Genomic DNA, 9,784 nt, shown 5'->3' on the forward strand with positions numbered 1-9,784 from the left:
GCAATAAGGGTGTGTTCTGTGTCCAAGGCCAACTCAGCAGCCTTTCAGGCCCAAGGAGCTAGTGTGGGGGGAAAGAGAGACACGAAGAGGTGAAATGATTGAATGGCAGGTACAGAACAGATCAGTTTTGGACCCTCCTGGCTTAAGCCCAAGCAACATTTCTTTGTGGACTTTTCTCCATGACAGAAATACTCCAGATGGAGCATTTGACTTCAGCGATGGTTGCCCCAACATTTTCAGATAATGTGATATTAGCACGCTACACAGGTAGCCGTCAAACAACATGGACCATAGCCTGCACCAAGGTTTCCCTTTAACAGTACAGTACACTGTTTTGTTTGGTGCTCATTAGATGCTTTTAAATGCCTATCAGAATTTATCTCCTGCCTTTTTTTTTTTTTTTTTTTTCCCGATCGCACTCATTTTCAAAGGTCTTGTCTCTTTAACCACATAATTCAATAATTGAGCATGACAATACTTCCCCCTTTATTCTGATTGTTCTGTGGCTGATGATGGTGTGAGGTGCCATGATGGAGTGCACTCAAGGACCTCTTAGATGAGCCTATATATTTGCATTGCTAATTTCCTGCCTTGAGAGAGAAGGCAATGGTTGACTTTTTTCCTTGTTTGATTCATAGGTCTGTCTTGTTTTACCGAGGATTGATTTGTGTGTAGGCAGGGAGAGGGGCTGAATATATGGTTCGAATTGCTAGCACTTGTGCACACATGAAGTACTGCTTGTTTGTAAGCAGATATTGAAAAACAGGAAAACAATTACATTACAAAAGAATTGTTGAGGTGTTTGTGAGGAAGCTCCGAGTGTAAAGACATGTACAAAGGGATGCTTCTGGTCTGTGTGGACCAGAAAATGGAGGTGATTCAAGGATAGCTTAGAATGGGAAGTTTGAAAGAAATGTTAATCATCAATAACACAAAATACACAAATAAATGCTTTGCATGGGCTCAGTGTTAACATCAGACTCTTACGATGCTAGCAGGACGCATAAAAGTCATAAATCAATGGGATGCTGAAAAGAATAATGTTTCTTTAACAAGTGTTATAAGACTTGGAGGCTTAGCCCAGACCAAGTACAAAGTAGAAAGCCTCACAAAAAATAACTGAGGTCCCTGCAAAATATTTCAATTTTTTATTGATTGAAGGCAATTATCCCTTAATTGCATATTTAAATGAGGTATTAGGAGGTTTAACTAAGCAATGCCTCTTAATTGCTGCTGCACACTAGGTGTCACAGATTGTGTTTATTTCATATGTTAATTAAAGAGAATGGGTATTTTATTTTATTGACTAGCTGGCTCTTCAAGGCTGTACTGCTTAGGACCGAGGATGTCTCAGGTGTCCACAGGACCCTGGGTATTAATGTAATCATTCGAAAGGTTCCAGTTTTAAATGAAGAGGTATATCTCCATTTCATGGATAGTTTCAGCCACTTAGATCACACATAAGTAGGGGAAGGGAGAACCTGAAACCAGGTTAACCCAAACAGTAGAGAAATGTGTAAGGGCAGGAACAACCACAGCAAAGGTGTACATAACGGGAGCAAAGGCCTTTTTTCCAGGACTTAACACGAAGGTCTGAGACTGTGAAGCAGGATCCGACAGGGCTGAGATTTGAAATGCATGGCATGGTTTCCAGGCTATGGCATTAATCTTTGAGTTTTCCTTGCACGGTCACGTGCAGTGCATACCTTGGAGTTAGTGATCCCATCACTGCAAGGAGGAAGAGTCTGGATCCTATATGGAAGTTCTGAGCTTCTTATTGGTGATACCTTTATATGAATGGTGGAGTTTGTAAAAAAAAATCTTGTCTAACTAACTGTGTAGCTGCTGAAAGAGTGACATATGTGTAGAACCAAACATTAGAGTGGGATGGAGTTGTGCAGTGATGTGTAGCACATACCTACACAGTACAGAGCCGTACACTCCAGGCTCTGGTAATATCAATTTCTTCTATAAGAAGAAAATAATCAGCTGGAAAGTATTGAAAAGGCAAGAGACGAGGTATCCTGCCTAATCACAGGAGTACTGTGTTATATCTATATGGAGAGGGCAGATGGATGGATACTGCAAACTGGCCAGATTATGAACCGTCTCCAGGACAGAAACCATACAGCCGTGTTAGTGAGGTTTGTGCCGGAGCTAATAAGGCCCACTGGGAGGCAGAGCGTGTTAATTCAGGAATAATATAACACTCGTGCCGTCAAACAGCTTCTGGATCAGAGCAAGCATAGTGCTGTGCATGGGCAAAGGGGACACGTCTGTCTGCACCTGGTGCAGCTCACCATCGTGGGGCTGGTGGGACACTGAAGGTAGTTGCAGGGTGTATCAGGCATGTGCCTGTTTGGGGCATGATGAAGCTCTCAGAAATATGCGTAAAGATGAGCAATCTCAGGTTGGAGACGGTGAAGGGAAGAGCTGCCAGAATGAGAGGAGTAGGCAGACTATCTTGTTACAGAAAACTCAGAAACATAGCTTATTTTGTCTGGAAAAACAGGGGCAGATGGCAGAAGCCTCAGCAATCTTCAGGCACAAGCCTAGGGCGATGGGCTGCATCCTTTCCCAAGGAGGCAGTGACTGACTTGCAGCAGGAGCCAGGCACCAGCTCTTGAGGCTGTGTGAAGGCAGGGTGCATGTGTTTGGTGCCGGGACCCTTCCCAGCCTCTGAACAATTCCCACAGCACCACTGCTTTCTGTTTTTTCCCCCCTCTGGAACCTCTTCTGCTGGCCAGGACTAACAGAAAGGCTCTTTCTCAGTTATTGGTGTATTCACACAAATGACTTTCATCCATAAAGATGCCAAGAGATCAGCACCAGCAGAACTGAAGACTCATGAAAGCAAAAAGGCAAAAATCATGTGAAAGAAAATGGGTATAAATTTGCCTTGAATCAATGCTGGCTGGAAATTGGGTACACCTTAACTAAGCAGCAGAGCACTGAGGTTCTGAAATGGTCCTCCAATTAGAATAGTAGAAGAAAGAACTGTTCTGAAGATGGAGCTAAACTGGTTCATTTATTGAATCACCGGTTGGTGTTTTGGAGTTGGTAGTGGGTGCCAGGGAATAGCTCTTCCAACTCTATGTTCATATCTAATATTCCCCAAATTGTGTTTCTTGTGTGTTTTTCTACCTTTTGCTGAATATATACGGGGTTCTCAAAGAAGAACCAAAATCCCATGGCAGTTCTTTGAGTGCAGGGCATCTGGCTTTATTGTTTTGTGTGTGTGTGTGTTTTGAAAAAAACAACCAGAGCCAGTAATGATGGTATGATCACAGACATAATTTGTCAGAATATAAAAATGCAGTGCCAGAGTAAGAACCATCAGCTTGAAGTATTGACTGGATGGTTAGACTTAACAGTGAATTTGCTCTCTTTTAAATGTGTTAAATCCGACCTTAGATTAAATTTAAACTACTTTGCTACAGCATAATCCACCAGAGACCCCCTGACTTTCCATTGACTTTAATGGAGCCTCTACTGAACAATTAGAGCAAATCACAAAATATGCAGTGTGGATGTAGAGCCGAAGTGGTTAACATCCATTTTTGGTGGGTAATTTCCCCTTTCAGATCTTACTGTGTCATTATAATTAGCAAAGCCCAAGGGTTCAACTAACAAAGGGCAGTGGCATGATAGTTTGTGTGTTGTTACTACTGCTTATTACATCTATCATTATCATCTCTCTGTGACCTTGGGCTTCCCCTGCTGCTTTATCATCTTTTCTCTCTTTCTTATATGCTTGCTGTAAGCTCTTTGGGGAAGATCTGATGGTTTCACGAGTCAGGCCTCCAACAAGAGGACCTTATTCTACATTGAGGCCCATAGGAACAACAACAATGCAACTTTTAGAAAGAGTGCTAACAGATAGATGCACAGTTTAGTGGCAGGTCTTTTGGACAGGCCAATGCTGCCATGTCAAATGTGTCTCTTCCTGGGAGCCTGCAGCTGACTGTTGTAGGGCTATAAAAGAGCTGAGCCATATATGTCAACATCCTACAGTAGGGGGCAGGGGACACCTCTGCTGTCTCCAAATGCAGGCTGCTGTGTTGTGGACATGGGGACATGCCGGGTGAGATGGTGCAAGGACCCACTGGAAAAAGAGGAGGCTTGGCTATATCTCCAGTTCAGTTTCAAGAGAGTTTAACAGTGGATTGATCAGATTCATCAGCAGGACTTTTCCCTCCAGGACAGACTGGCAAGTTGGAGGGTTTGGATTTTCTCGTCCTCTGTTTCAGCCTGGTAATCCTGTTGAAGCCCATGCATGACCGCTCCAGCAGCTGTGAAGGCCCCGCGCACTGGTGGCACATTGGCATCTCCGATTTTCTGCCGCCAGCAGACCACAGCTGAGTCTCCTGAAAGTGGAGATATTTTTGTCTAAATAATGTCTTTTGGCCAATATAGGGGTGCATGGATGGAGCAGAGCAGCACCTTAATGATTACAGGGGAGATCAAACTGGATGATTTATGGTTCTCTTTTGGCCAGGAAACTGTGGAACATTATCCTGTCCCTTGCTGGCCAAAGACTTCTGAGAAGCCCGTAATTATGGACTTCTGAGAAGTCCATAATATAGAGAGTTTTAATAATATAGTGCAGAGGACAAGGGCTTGAACAGAACCAGGCAGGTCTTGACATCACCAGCCTTTTCTTCCCTTCCATTCCCCAGTGCTGTTGCTATTGTCTGAGCCTCATCACTAACAACATCAGTGAGGGATCCAGCATTGGCCAACTGCTAGGGCTCTTACCACTGTATCATTATTTCTGCTCCTGGTACATGTAGACAGGACCATGATCAAAATACTGCGGGCTGCCAGCAAACTTTTGCTGCCACGAGAGGAGCCGAACTGCTGTTTGTGAGGGGAGGATGGAAATTTCAAAGTTAATCTGGTTCTCATCCCTGGAACCATTTAACTGTAGCACACAAAGGGTTTGCAGTGCACTGAGAATTCAGTTGTTTTATGCAGGTCAGCCTCACGATGAAAAATTTTATATCAAAACGTCTAACTTCAAAAAGGGTTAGACTCAATTTCCTGGTGAAGGCTCGAGTCAGTTCTCATTTTAATCTCACCTGCATGCCTGCCCCTAGGTAAAATGTCATTGTATTACCATGTTTGATTGTAATAATAATAGTCATTTGGCCAGTAACAAAATCACAGGACTGAACATACCTGATGATTTAATTCAAATTCAGCCCCAGATATGTAGCCTGTTCCATTTTTGAAATGAGTGAAGCCATTTATTTGCACCCGGATCATCAAATTAGGAGGCGTCTCTGTCCTTCGAGGTCCTTGCTTCTATCTTACCTTATCTCCTGCTCCCCAGACAACATTTTTCCTGCTTAGGGCAGCTGCTCCAGTGACTGATTCTGAAGCTGTTGAAATAATGCTGGCTCTTCCCCAGTCCAGAGAAACCAGTGGTGTCACATTGTTTGTGTCTTTCCTTTCATAAGTAGTCCATGAATATGCTTCCTTAAGCCACTGAAGGAAAATACTTCCAAGAAAAAAAAACTCCTGTCTTGTCTTTAAGAAAAATATTTGGACTGGTAAAATGCATTGTACTATGAAGGATAGTTCCAATTTACAGACTCATGAGCTTATGAGTGGAATAAGCCTCCATCCTTATCTTTATGTTACAGCAATGGCACCCACATACGATAAGTCTTCGCTGGCAGAATTTTGAAAAAGTAATTCCAGTGCAGTGAATATAAAATAAATGCTATCAAGGAAAAATATTTTTTGCTCCCCTGGAATAGAAAACATTATTGAAACTGTTGGATGCCTCAGGAGTCTATTCATGCAAAATCTATTTCTGCAGTCAAAATATATTCTATTCTGCAGATATTTTTTCAATATGTGACTGAGACTTCAAGACAGAAAGAAATAGCCATTTTGGCCAGGAAAGAACTGGCATGTGGTCTGGTTTTAGGTGAGCATAGATTTTTGCATGAAAATTATAGTAATTATGGGTATTTGTAAACAGCGATTTTTGCACTTTAATGGCCTAATCGCATGGTCAACAGCTGGAAGTTGCTCTATGCAGATTCTTACCTAACACATAATAAAAGTCACCCTTTGCTGCATTTCCACAAAGAAACAAATTATAGCACAAAAGAGACCTGCCAAATGCAATCTTTCATCCTCTTCTGCTTCTTAAAGAGGATGTTTGAATATTCTGATTTTAAAAAAGGGATAAAACAAAAGGAAAAATAATTTATGTATATCTAAAATGCATGTCTAAAGAAAAAAATAATGGAAAATGCTGATGTATATGTACTTCTTGGCCTTTTATTGTCATATATGCATTTCCTTTGCATTTGAAAGTTCATATGTCATGCATGGTACACATCTGTTCCTTTCATTTTTAATTCTTTCTTAAATACGTATTTTTAATTTCTCCCTATTGTTTTCTCAAATGGTTCCATTACAGCAATATAAAAGCATATCCAACAAGCAAAACCACACAGAATGTCTCTTGTTATATTGAACATCTTGGCAAACTGTTGGGGAATTTACTATCTATCAGGAAGAAAAAAAATGAAGAAGAAGAAAAGAAAAACGAAAAACAGAACAAATCTGATCAAACCTGTGCTCCCCCAGGCTGGTTGGAAACACCTCAGTTTAGCCTCCTCATCCCCAGGTGTCCCAATCCAGGCATACCTCAAACAACTAGAAGCAGCACTAGCTGGATTTGGTGGTTTACATTAATCTTTTTCTTTGCATTTAGAAGTGTCTGGGAAATAGAGGGGCAGTTGCTGTTTCTCAGCTGAGAAATGGTAGCTTCAAATCCCTAATTTAATTGCTTTTGATGAACACCCTTTATCCTTAGGCTTTCTAATAAGATGCTGTCAATATGTATCTCTTCTAATCTTCTGCGCCTTTACCCCTGTTTCTTTGTTGAACATCAGCTGACAATTGTATTTAGGTTTTTCTATAGACAAGTTTTCAAAAAAAAAAGTGCATAAAAACTCAGGAGACACCCACAGCTTCACCAGGAGCTGGCAGAAATGCACAACTCCAGCCCTCTCTCTTTCTTGCCTTCATAGCTACTTCCCTTCAGTCAACTCCCTAATAGTTATATAGATTGTGTTAATAAGCATTAAATTATATAAATTTGCACACCCTTGGGTTAATTTGTGAATGGAATCAGTGAATTTGTGTATGTAGTTTAAAATGTCAACATTAGCTATTGGAACTTGTGCATAAACTTAGTCTTAAAACTTGCAGTTGAGGAGAAATGAATGCTAGGAAGCTATGCAGAAGTGCAAACCATGGAGACTTCCAAAGTCCCTATAAGAAAATGCATTTTTAAAGGCAGCAGCACAAACCAAAGCCACATGTTCCCCTGGGCCTTGTCCCCTGTGCATCCATTTTGGTGGGGTGAGGGAGGGATGCAAATCTTGTGGGGCTGAGCGTCCCCAACCATCCCTAGCTGAGGAGGAATGGACTGGCAATGCTCTGGCATAGACCAGGTCCCATGTAAGTAGTACCAGCCTGACTTTTTGGGTTGACTTCTAGGTCTAGGGCAGCTACATCAGCTGTTGGAGGCAGCTCCTGGTGCAATCAGGGCAGCAGAGAAGGTTGCCCATTCTTTTCCATGGCGTTACAGGGGCTTTTCAGCTGTTGGCTAACCTGGGGAGACACAGCTCTCACTTTGCACCTACAAGTTTTACCTGAAGTCTCAGTCTTATCCCTTCCTTACCCCTTGAAGCCATTTTCCTTTCCATCATCAGGTTCTTGGCATATATGTGGGTTCATTTTGCTCTTTCTCCATTTTGCCACCATTATATGTTATACTTTGTTAATTTACGGATTGCTGTGAGTCTTTGGCTTCACTCTTATTAAATATTGTGCATTTTAAAGGTGTTTAGTTCTTTCATTGCTAGTATTAATCGCTTCACTATCAATTCCCTATTCCCATCTGTTGTTTTGAAATAGCTCTATATATTATTATGCCTCTTCATTGCTTCGGCTCTCTGTCACAGCTGACTGCTTGTTTACCTCACCCTCTGTGGAGCTTCCAAAATCCTTTTTCTCCCTTGTTCTCATGGCAATGCTCCAGTTCCCTGAGAACCGGTGTGTTCATCAGCATTTCTGTTGGGTAACCTTCAGGGCATCTTGCTCTAGAGTTTTAACATCTCTCAATTCCTGTCCGTCTTCCTCCTCAACTATGTGTCCTATCCCCCTGCTAAAGGTAACTGCCCTTCAGTAGCATCAGCAGAAGTGGTTTCATACCTCTAACTCAGCCACCAGCCTGGCATACTGGCTTAAATCGCTATTGGGATGAGGAAGTACTGCTTAGTTACTGTGAAACCTCCACTACCTCCATTCACTTCTGACAGGTCTCCCTCAGGTTTCCCAAGAGTACCCATGGACATTGATTAGGTATTTCATTTCAGAATTACCTTGGAGGTTGCTCTTGTTTCCTATTTATTACATTTTGTTCCTCTTTATCCTTCCCTTCTCCTGTAACATTTTAATGCCCTTTTCCTAATTGGCTTCCCTGCTTTATTACCTCTTTTTTCCTCCCTGCTAATAGTAGGATTGTTTCCAAGACGTTTTGTCATTTCTCTACTACACCCATTTTCTCCTCCAGCAATCTAACCAACATATTTTATGGATGTTTCCAATATTCATGACATCAAATGTTATTCCTGATGGCGTTTCAGGATGTTTAAATTCCAGCATCTGAGAAAACAAGGTGTTTATGCTTTAAAGGGACAATAATGTGGTTAAAACATTTTTTTTTCTATAGCCTGTTATAGGACCATCCATAGCTTGCATTTCACTCCTTGCAGTGCTGAGGGCTCGTGAGCAAAGACGATAATAATGGTAAACATCATGTCAGCCAATGTCCCCCAACACTACAGTTTCTGAAATCTATTCTTTGCCCTTCAGAGGGACCTTGTCGTACACTGCCCATATGAATTCCTGCTGCTTCTTTCTCCCTCACAAGGAAAATTTTCTGCTTATTACTGTTTGTATGATTGTGCATATGCAGAACCGTAATATTCTGGAGGGGAGGGACGTGCTCTTCTCTTTGAAACATATCTGGAAATGGGAACATCAGTCTGGCAGAAGATTAGGAATCACCAGGCTGTGCAGGCACCATGTCAGACAAATCCTGTCATACAGGGACCAAGCCCTGTCACTGAAAGGAGTTACCAGGTTGGCCTGTTGATCTTATTCTTCCATTTGGAAGAACGTTACCGGGTTAGAAACTTTTTCTTTAATTTTCTGATCAAATTGATTTAACGCCAATTTCTATCCAGTTGTTCTTGCCCAGCGGATGGCTCAATTAGACTTACTTTTTCTCCTCCTACAAGTATTTACATACACTATACCACGGAGGGCAGCTCTGCAGCCTCTCGGACTCCACTTTGCTAGCTGACTAAGCCAACTCCAGCTTCTCTAGAAAGACTGTTTCTCAAGCATCTTAGTATCCTTCTCTACATCAATTTCATGTTGAATTTCTGATTTTCAAATGCTGGTAACCAGAGGGGTAGATTGTATTTCAGGTCTAGTTGCAGCACTAGTTGCAGCACATACAATTGTCTTAATACTTTCCTCTTCCTACAGGGACCATCTTGCCTGTCATGGGCTGGATTATGCCTTCGCGGAGGTAGTCCCCATAGACAGCTCAGAGTCATTCATGCTGTCATTACCTGTTTTACCAGCTTAACCATATTGCAGTCATTTTTAACTGACAAACTGTCCATTTACAGCAGCTATGGCATCAGTCCCTCAGTGCGTAAGCTTGTGTTGCATATTATTG

The sequence above is a fragment of the Anser anser genome (genome assembly GCF_964211835.1).
Source record: "Anser anser genome assembly, chromosome: 2".
In the NCBI taxonomy this organism is placed as follows: Eukaryota; Metazoa; Chordata; class Aves; order Anseriformes; family Anatidae; genus Anser; species Anser anser.